This window comes from Triticum aestivum, chromosome 7A, assembly GCF_018294505.1.
Source record: "Triticum aestivum cultivar Chinese Spring chromosome 7A, IWGSC CS RefSeq v2.1, whole genome shotgun sequence".
NCBI classification, from domain to species: Eukaryota; Viridiplantae; Streptophyta; class Magnoliopsida; order Poales; family Poaceae; genus Triticum; species Triticum aestivum.
Window position 1 is genome coordinate 37,799,485 of NC_057812.1, and position 10,119 is coordinate 37,809,603.

Here is a 10,119-nt window from a genome sequence, read left to right on the forward strand (position 1 = left end):
GCGGATGGGCGACTGAAGCGTAGTCGACTCGTGTGCCTTGAGAGTTGTAGAAATCCCTGAGTTCTTCCAAGTCAAAGTTCGACCCATTATCCGTAATGATGCTGTGCGGGACTCCATATCTGAATATCAGTTCCCTGATGAAGCTAACAGCAGCACCGGCGTCAAGGTTCTTGATTGGTTTAGCCTCAATCCACTTGGTGAACTTGTCGACTGCCACCAGTACATGCGTGAAGCCACTTCGCCCTGTTCTCAAAGGACCGACCATGTCCAACCCCCATACTGTGAAAGGCCAGATGAGTGGAATGGTCTTCAGAGCTGATGCAGGCTTGTGCGACATATTAGAGTAGAACTGACATCCCTCGCACTTATCCACTATCTCCTTTGCCATCTTGTCGTGGATTTGTCACGGCAGATGTCCTAGCGAAAGGACTTAGTCGTGGAGCCATCGCTACGAGTTTACTTGAAGGGGTTAAAGCGGACACAAAGACACGTGGGTTTATACTAGTTCGGCCCCTTCGATGAAGGTAAAAGCCTACGTCTAGTTGTGATGGAATTGATGTGGTCTCGATGGCTAGGGAGCAAACAAGCTTCGCCTAGGCCCGAGTTGTGGTTGTCCCTTGAACCGCCGCCGGGCCGTCCCCTTATATACACGGGTGACGCCCATCGGTCCATAGAGTCCCAGCCGGTTCATATTCGTACCCCGGTTGGTATCTCTCTACTCCTAACTTATAATACAAGTTATACATCAGGTCGGTTTTACAGCTACAGATTCTAAACCGGCTATAGGCCTTGGGCCTTCACCTGCTTATACCATTATGACGTTAACCCGGCCCAAGCAGGCCGGTTTACGCCCAGTGGTAATATCCCCAACATTAGGCCCCAGATTGATTTGAACTGGTTCATGTCAATCCTTCACACCATCTTGCGTCTTGGATGTCTTCTGTTAATTGGCAAATCTTCATGTCGTCATCGTTTTTGGTTGCTGTAAAACGGCATGACGTCATCAGTTTTGGCTACTATAAACCGGCATGACGTCATTATGAAATTCATAACGCCCTCTTAATGACAGCTCCTGGATTCGCGCGTTTGACCTAGCTCAGGTGCCTTATAAATAAGACCGAAGGGTCATTTCCTTTCTCTTCCCCTTCGTCCCTTCTTCTTCTTCTTCTTCCTCACGTCGCCGGCTTTGGAGCTCCGCCACCACCGTCGACCTCTGCCTCGTCTCAGGCCGCTGCATCAACCTGTACGTACCAGAGTGTTGCGGCGTCTTTCCGCATCTTCTCCGTACCCGGTAAGTTCTCTCTCCCTCTTAACCTAGATCTGTTCTTAGGGTTCCATGTTCCTGCTATGTTCATTGTGCGTTCCTAGCTGTTCTCTGATCTTGAATGCATCTGTGAACTCTTGCTGTGTTTAGTAGCGATCCCTTTAGCATCCGCTTGTCATTTCTCATCCAAGCTCATAGATCTCCCGCATCTAACCGCTCAATGGTTCACTTCTGCTTCCGTCTTAGTCTTCGAAATATTTCCTGTTTTTATGAGCTTGCTGTAGATCCGCGGCTGTAACATAATTTTGTGAAACTTGTTTCTGCATAACTAGTTATCCATAGTTTCAATTGCTTCCGATGCTTAGGCCAGGCGGTTTAACTTCACCATAGAGAAAAGATAGCGAAACCGGTATATATGTCATTAGTCCCCTGGTTGATCCGCCAGAATCCATCTGATGCTACGTTGTAGAAAACCGGTTTATGGATACTGCCTCCGGTTTACCGTAATTAGATCAACACCGTTTTATCCGGCATGTTCTTGAACTGGATCATTTATTTCTTGTAGGTCTTGTCATGGCCAAACAAGTGTACGAGTGCAACTGGGTTCCCTCCCGTGTCACAGAATCACAGCTGAACGATCTAGTCCTGATTGGCGCTTTGGATAGCAAAGACACGATTCATTGGAGGGTTCCTGGAGATGAATGTCCTCCTACACCCCAGGAAGGAGAGGTCGTGGTCTTCACAGATCATATGGCCCGGGGCTTCAAACCGCCCGGCTCCAAATTTTATCGGGATGTGTTAGCCAACTTTCAACTCCGTCCACAGGATATCGGCCCCAACTCCGTCACCAATCTATGTCATTTTCAAGTGCTTTCTGAGGCATACCTTCAAGAGGAACCTTCCGTCGAGTTATTTAGAGATCTCTTTCATCTGAACCGCCGTACGGAATTCACTGACGGCCCTAATACCGAACTGGGTGGTATGGCCATTCAGAAGAGGAAAGAAATTACCTACCCTCACGTCAAACTCCATACGCACCCCAAAGAATGGAACGTAACTTGGTTTTATTGCAAGGATACATCTCCTGACAACGAAAACCCCTTGCCTGGCTTCCGTCCAGAACGGCTCAGCAACACTCACCCTTTTCCACAGAGGCTAAGTGCCAAGGAGAGAATAAAATATGCTCCTCAACTGTCCAAGCTCCGGGCCTTCATGGCCAACGGTTTAACAGGAATAGACCTTGCACGCTGCTGGATATCATGGAGCATTTTTCCTCTAAGCCGGCGCCCAAATTTGATGTGTGAGTATACTGATAGTGTCGATGACCCACTCCGACACACTAAAATCCAACTCCCTGAGGACGAAGTCACAGAATCTGTGAAAAAGATGCTGAATGAACCGGAGCACCTCTGTGCTCAAACCGGGCTGCTTCCTTACTGCTCCACCAACAAACCGCCTGCGGTAATATTTCAATTGCTTTATTGTTGAACCGGTTTATTATTTTATATGTTCAATGTTTTAATTCCTGCTGATCCAGGGTGATAACCCGTTCTGGAGTAAGAAACTTCCTCAAGACAAAACGGAGAAGGCAGGACGGCCAACCCGGCCCAAGACCAAGGTTGTCAAGAAACCAGCTCATAAGACCAAGGATCTTGAGGTAGAACTTGATTCACTTGGCTTACTTTTTACACGCCTTATTGATGATGATGTTTGTCAGGATGACGCTGAAGCCAGCAATGCGGTTTTCGTTGAGGTAACCATTCTCTCTTCTGATTCAGAAATCTTGCCTTTGCCAAAATTTCGTCGGGCAAACCGGAAAGTTAAATTTTCTCATCCTCTTGCTTATTTGGATTCCCAATTTCTTATGAAGACCCAGCAACACGAAGCTCGCCGCACAACCCGGCACAGTGGCCAGGTAGTTACCTCTGCCGGTTTACCAAACAGTCCGGTTCGAAAATGCCGCTCCGAGGTCTCCGACCTTTTTATTGATTTAAATCGTAAAGCGGGTTTCTTCCGTCAACCTCTTAATCCATCCGACTCCGATTATCAGGTCACTTCTCATTCCTCATCTGGTGAATCGTCAGCCACCCAGCTACCACCTTTGAAAACAGTTGCTGGGTAAGTTAAACCGATCATATGCTTCCAGTATGCTGCGCAATGGTTTACATTTTTTCTTAATTTTTATCTTTTCTTCCAGGGCTAAACCGAAACCAAGCAAGAAGGCCCGCCTGGACAAAGCGGCTGAAGAAAATGTAGCCCCAGAACATGACCAAGCACCGGATCGTGAAGTGTTTACTTCCGAAGATATCCCCAATGATCCTCCTCTGCAAGACAACATTATTGCTGAAGAAGGTCTTATTAATGCTCCAGCATCTGCTGATCCGCCTGCCAGCTCTGTCCAAATTGAGAAATCCCACACTCCTGCTGACAAAACGACCGCACCAACCCAAACCGGCGAGTCAAAAGATGATGATGTTGTGATTACCGGTGTAGGCCGCTCTGAACCTGGAAATCCTGTCACCCTTACCAGGCATACCATCAAAGAGGATTCTTCCTTTTTGAACAAAGGAAAATGGGATGTTGAATTAGAAACGTATGCCGCTCTGAATGCTCAAGATCTTCACTCTGGCTATTTAAACCGGCTTTACACTAGCCGTGACTGTGAAGCTGGCCTGGTCAAAATGATGAGGGATAAATTTGAGGTAAATTCCTTCTTTCTTTTCTGCCCTTGCATTCATCCCGGTAGCCCCCAAGGGCCGGTTTGTGACCTTGGTCAAACCGGGACTTGATCCTGAATATGTAATTATTGAAATCCATCGGTATAACCCTCGAGGGCCGGTTTAGCATTAGCAAACCGGGGCTAAAGAATAAAAGCTGTCCTTAGAACATAACTTGATCAAATAGCCATTAGCCCCCAAGTGCCAAGTTGAATACTTGTATTGAGCTCGGGACTTTGTAATCGATCAATAAAAACTGAAGGTACATTAGCCCCCAAGTATCAGGCATATAACTTTGTTATGTGGTTGATACTTCAATATCTTGGCTCGCCTGTGCAAAGCTTTAAAATGCCATCTGTATGCAGGCTGAGATTAAAGTCAAGTAGGACCGGATTGCCGATTTGCAGGAGGCCCTGAAGACCCAGCAAGCTAAAACAGATAAGGCCAAGCAAGAATTAACCAGCGCTTTGAGCACTGCTGAACGGCTGAAACAAAATTCCAAGAAAGAGCGAGCTGACTGGGCCACTGAGCAGGCCGGTTTAACCAAAAGAGCAGAAAATGCTGAAGCGGCCCTTAAACCAGTGGTAGATGAGCTGACGGCCATACAGCGACAAATACACTCCATGACTGCTGCAATCTTTGGTAAGCTCCTTGTAACTTCTGTGATAAATTTGAATCTGCTGTATCGTAAGTCCGGTTTGAGACCATTCCAAACCTTTTGTAGGCACACGTATTGGGCACTTAGGAAATGATGTGCGGAAGAAATTGAAAGCTGCCTACACCTTGGTAGAACAATTGTACACTGGAGCCCAACGGATCATCAGCGCAGCTTCTCACAACAACCCGGCGCCCTCTTTAATCCAGGACACTCTTAGCAAGTTGTCAATGCTTCCAGCCCGGATTGAGGAGCTGAAAAAATCCGCTGCCCGAACCGGAGCCATCAATGCCTTAATCCAGGCAAAGGCATGGGTGCCCGACTTTGATCCTGTGGAAGCAGCTCAAGGCTATCCCAGTCTGAAAGAAGATGGCTCTGAGTTCAACGAAGAAGATTTAAGGGCCATAAACCGTGCAGTACGCCCTCTGGCTTGCCAGTTAGCTGAAGAGGCAGATTTGACGCATTATCAAGCGCAATATAATAATCAAAACAAACGAGTGCCTGCCCCAACTGTTGAAGCGGAGAATCTGATTCCTCCAATCCGTAAGCACACTTACGCCCCTGATATTGAACCGTCTTCCCTGATCCATGAAGAAGCTGTTTTCCAAGCTTTAATGGGAATCGACTGGACCACTGTTGATTTCCAGCCAATGGGTAGAGACGAGGAAGCTGAAGCGGCGGAGGACGAGGAGCAGGCTTGAACCGGAAGCCGGTTTGAAGTGCTATTTGAAACATCCTGCTACAAAAACAATGATTTTATTTGGGCACCATGCTGCCTTGTAATAGGATAGTTAAAACTTCTGCCTGGGATATGCCTTCGTGTATAAGTACTAAAGCTTTTGCTTGAAAAAAACTTTAACTCATATTTCCTGCAATCAGAAAAAAAATTGAACTTCGGTAGCGGTTATACCGCAGCCGGATTATGATCTTGAGATGTGTATCAGAAATATAACAAACACATGATACATAAATACCTTCCATGTTTGGGTATAAAGCTGGTTTATCCAAGCCTGAAGCGGTGGTTTTATAAACCAATACCGTCAAAAAGGGAGAAATTAGCCCCCGTACAAACCGTGCTGACTTAATACAAGCCCCCTGGTTATTCCATGAGTTTAACAGGGAAAAGGTAAACCGGGAGACTCCTCCGGATTAGAAGGGGGATCAAAAACGAAATCCAACAAAAGCAATCCAACAAAAGCAAAAACGAACAAACCATGAAAACAAGATGGAAACGAAAGTAATGATAAAAACCATCCGCAAAAATATGCTATATTAAGTTGTTCAGATGGCATTACCATGGTCGGACAGGATCAAGGCCCCCAATAGGGGTGACAATGATTCAAGTCAGCCAGGTCCCCAAATGACTCGTGGCATATATGCCAAATCAAGAGGTGTAGCAATGGCTCGGGCCCGACCATGCTCCCAAGTGATTTTGTGGCCTTAGGCCGACCAAGAGGCATTACTGGTTCAAACTTGACCCAGTCCCCAAATGATCTGGTGGCTGTCGCCTATCAAAGGGTATTCGTTGGTTCGGACACGACCAAAGCCCCCAGTGATATAAAAACAAATGTCAAGGGGTAAACTGGAGGCCGCTTTAAACAGAACCACTCCGTGCAACCTCGCATGATGAGAAAGACAGAGACCCCGCTTCAGCTGAGGCTCCGGTTTGATATATCAAAGATAATATATACATTGTCATGATATGTACATAGGTAGAGCCAATGGCTCAAGTATAGTAAGGCCGAAGATGAGCTATATTCCACGGTCTGTTGGTCTCCTCTTCTGATGTACGTGAGTCTTGATGCTCTCGAATATCAATCAGATAATACGACCCGTTGTGCAGATTCTTGCTGACTACGAAAGGTCCCTCCCATGGTGGGGATAACTTGTGCATATCCGTTTGATCTTGGATGAATCGAAGCACCAAATCTCCTTCTTGAAAAGTTCTGGTTCTAACCTGGCGACTGTGATAGCGACGAAGATCTTGCTGGTAAATCGCCGAACGGGCAGCCGCTATATCACGCTCTTCGTCCAATAGGTCCAAAGCATCTTGTCGTGTTGTCTCATTATCTGCCTCAACATAAGCTGCCACACGAGGCGAATCGTGCCGGATGTCACTAGGGAGAACCGCCTCTGCTCCATAGACCATGAAAAACAGCGTGTATCATGTGGACCGGTTTGGCGTAGTATTGATACTCCATAATACAGATGGCAGCTCTTCAACCCAACATCCTGGTGTTCTTTGCAATGGGACCAAAAGCCGGGGTTTGATGCCTCGCAAGATTTCCTGATTAGCTCGTTCTGCCTATCCATTGGACTGGGGGTGTGCTACTGACGACACATCAAGTCGGATGTGCTCACGTTCACAGAACTCCTTCATAGCACCCTTGGATAAATTGGTACCATTATCAGTAATGATACTGTGTGGAAAACCAAACCGGAAAATCACCTTCTTGATGAACTGTACCGCTGTTGCTGCATCACACTTGCTGACAGGCTCCGCTTCAACCCACTTGGTAAATTTATCAACTGCCACCAAAAGGTGAGTTTTCTTATCCTTGGATCTTTTAAAAGGTCCAACCATGTCTAGCCCCCAAGTTGCAAACGTCCATGTTATTGGGATCATCCTCAACTCCTGAGCCGGCACATGAGCACGCCTTGAAAATTTTTGACATCCATCACACCGTTTAACCAAGTCCTCCGCGTCAGCATGAGCTGTCAACCAGTAGAACCCATGACGAAACGCCTTTGCAACCAGAGACTTTGAACCGGCGTGGTGCCCACAATCCCCTTCATGGATTTCTCTTAAGATTTCACAGCCTTCTTCAGGAGAGACACAACGTTGAAACGCCCCTGATACACTGCAATGATGTAATTCACCATTGACAATCGTCATAGACTTGGATCGCCGGACTATCTGCTTGGCCAGAATCTCATCCTCTGGCAACTCCCCCCTTGTCATGTATGCAAGATAAGGAACTGTCCAATCCGGAATAACACGCAGGGCTGCCACCAATTGGGACTCCGGATCAGGAATGGCCAAATCCGCTTCACCTGGGAGCTTGACTGACGGATTGTGCAACACATCCAAAAAGACGTTAGGCGGAACCGGTTTACGCTGAGAGCCCAACCGGCTTAAAGCATCCGCCGCTTCATTCTTCCGACGGTCCACATGATCCACTTGATAACCCTTGAAACAACCTGCAATATTATCCACTTCCCGACGATATGCAGCCATGAGCGGGTCTTTAGAATCCCAAGTGCCAGACACCTGTTGAGCCACTAGGTCCGAGTCACCAAAACACTTGACCCGGCTTAAATTCATCTCTTTAGCCACCCGCAGACCATGGAGCAAGGCTTCATACTCAGCTGCATTATTAGTACAAGGGAACATTAAGCGGAGAACATAACAAAACTTATCACCTCGCGGGGAAGTTAATACGACTCCAGCCCCCGAGCCTTCCAATTGCCTGGATCCGTCAAAATGAATGGTCCAATATGTGTGATCCGGCTTCTCCTCTGGTGCCTGTAATTCCGTCCAATCATTGATGAAATCAACAAGTGCTTGAGACTTTACGGCCGTCCGAGGCACGTACTTCAGACCGTGCGGCCCCAGCTCGATAGCCCATTTGGCAATCCGGCCAGTCGCCTCCCGATTCTGTATAATATCACCCAAGGGAGCTGAACTGACCACTGTGATGGGGTGTCCTTGAAAATACTGCTTCAATTTCCGACTGGCCATAAAAACACCATAAACCAGCTTCTGCCAATGCGAATACCTTTGCTTGGACTCAATCAGCACCTCACTGATATAATAAACCGGCCGCTGAACCGGATATTCCTTGCCTGCCTCTTTGCGCTCCACCACAATAGCCACACTAACCGCCCGAGCATTAGCCGCTACGTATAATAATAGTGGCTCCTTGTCGACCGGAGCTGCAAGAACAGGCGGATTGGCTAACTGCCGCTTCAAATCCTCAAATGCCTCGTCAGCAGCTGTACTCCAGACGAAATTGTCTGTCTTCCTCAGCAGTTGGTACAAAGGGATAGCCTTCTCCCCGAGGCAGCTGATAAACCGGCTCAGCGCAGCGATTCGGCCCGCCAAATGCTGAACATCGTTGATACACTCCGGTTTAGCTAGAGATGTAATAGCCGTAATCTTCTCCGGATTAGCCTCAATTCCTCTATTAGACACCAAGAAACCCAGTAACTTGCCTGCTGGAACACCGAAAACACACTTGGCCGGATTAAGCATCATTCTGTAAGCTCGCAAGTTGTCAAAGGTCTCCTTCAAATCATCCACCAGTGTCTCCTTCTGCCTTGATTTTACTACAATGTCATCTACATATGCGTGCACATTGCGGCCGATCTGCTCATGCAGGCAATTCTGTACACACCGTTGATAGGTGGCTTGGGCACTCTTGAACCCGAAGGGCATAGATACATAACAGAAGGCTCCAAAGGGAGTGATGAATGCTGTTTTCTCCTGGTCCTTAACTGCCATCTTGATCTGATGATATCCAGAGTATGCGTCCAAAAAACTCAAACGTTCACAACCCGCCGTGGCATCAATGATCTGATCAATACGGGGGAGGGCAAAAGGGTCTGCCGGACAGGCTTTGTTAAGATCTGTATAATCCACACACATACGCCAAGTGCCATTTTTCTTAAGAACCAGCACCGGATTAGCAAGCCACTCTGGATGGAACACCTCAATAATAAAACCAGCTGCTAAAAGCCTGGCCACTTCCTCTCCAATGGCTTTGCGTCTTTCTTCGTTAAACCGGCGGAGGAACTATTTCACCGGTTTATACTTAGGATCCACATTAAGAGTGTGCTCAGCGAGTTCCCTCGGTACACCTGGCATGTCAGACGGCTTCCATGCAAAAATGTCCCGATTCTCACGGATGAACTCGATGAGCGCGCTTTCCTATTTGGGATCCAGGTTGGCACTGATAGTGAACTGCTTGGATGAATCGCCGGGCACGAAGTCAACAAGCTTGGTCTCAGCTGCCGATTTGAACTTCAGATCTGAATCATGCTCTGTAGTTGGCTTCTTTAAAGGGGTCATATCCGCCGGATCGACATTGTCCTTATAATACTTCAACTCTTCCGTGGCCTAGACTGACTCTGCGTAAGCCGCATCACCCTCTTCACATTCCAAAGCGATCCTACGGTTCCCGTGAACCGTTATCGTCCCCTTGTAACCCGGCATCTTGAGCTGTAAGTAGACATAACAAGGCCGCGCCATGAATTTGGCATAAGCCGGTCGCCCAAACAAGGCGTGATACGGGCTTTGGATCTTCACCACTTCGAAGCTCAATTTTTCCGACCGGGAGTCGTGCTCGTCTCCAAAAGTCACATCTAGAGCTATTTTACCAACAAGATATGCAGATTTGCCTGGCACAACACCATGGAACACCGTATTTGATGGTCTGAGATCCTTGTCAGTTAGTCCCATGCGCCTGAATGTCTCATAATAC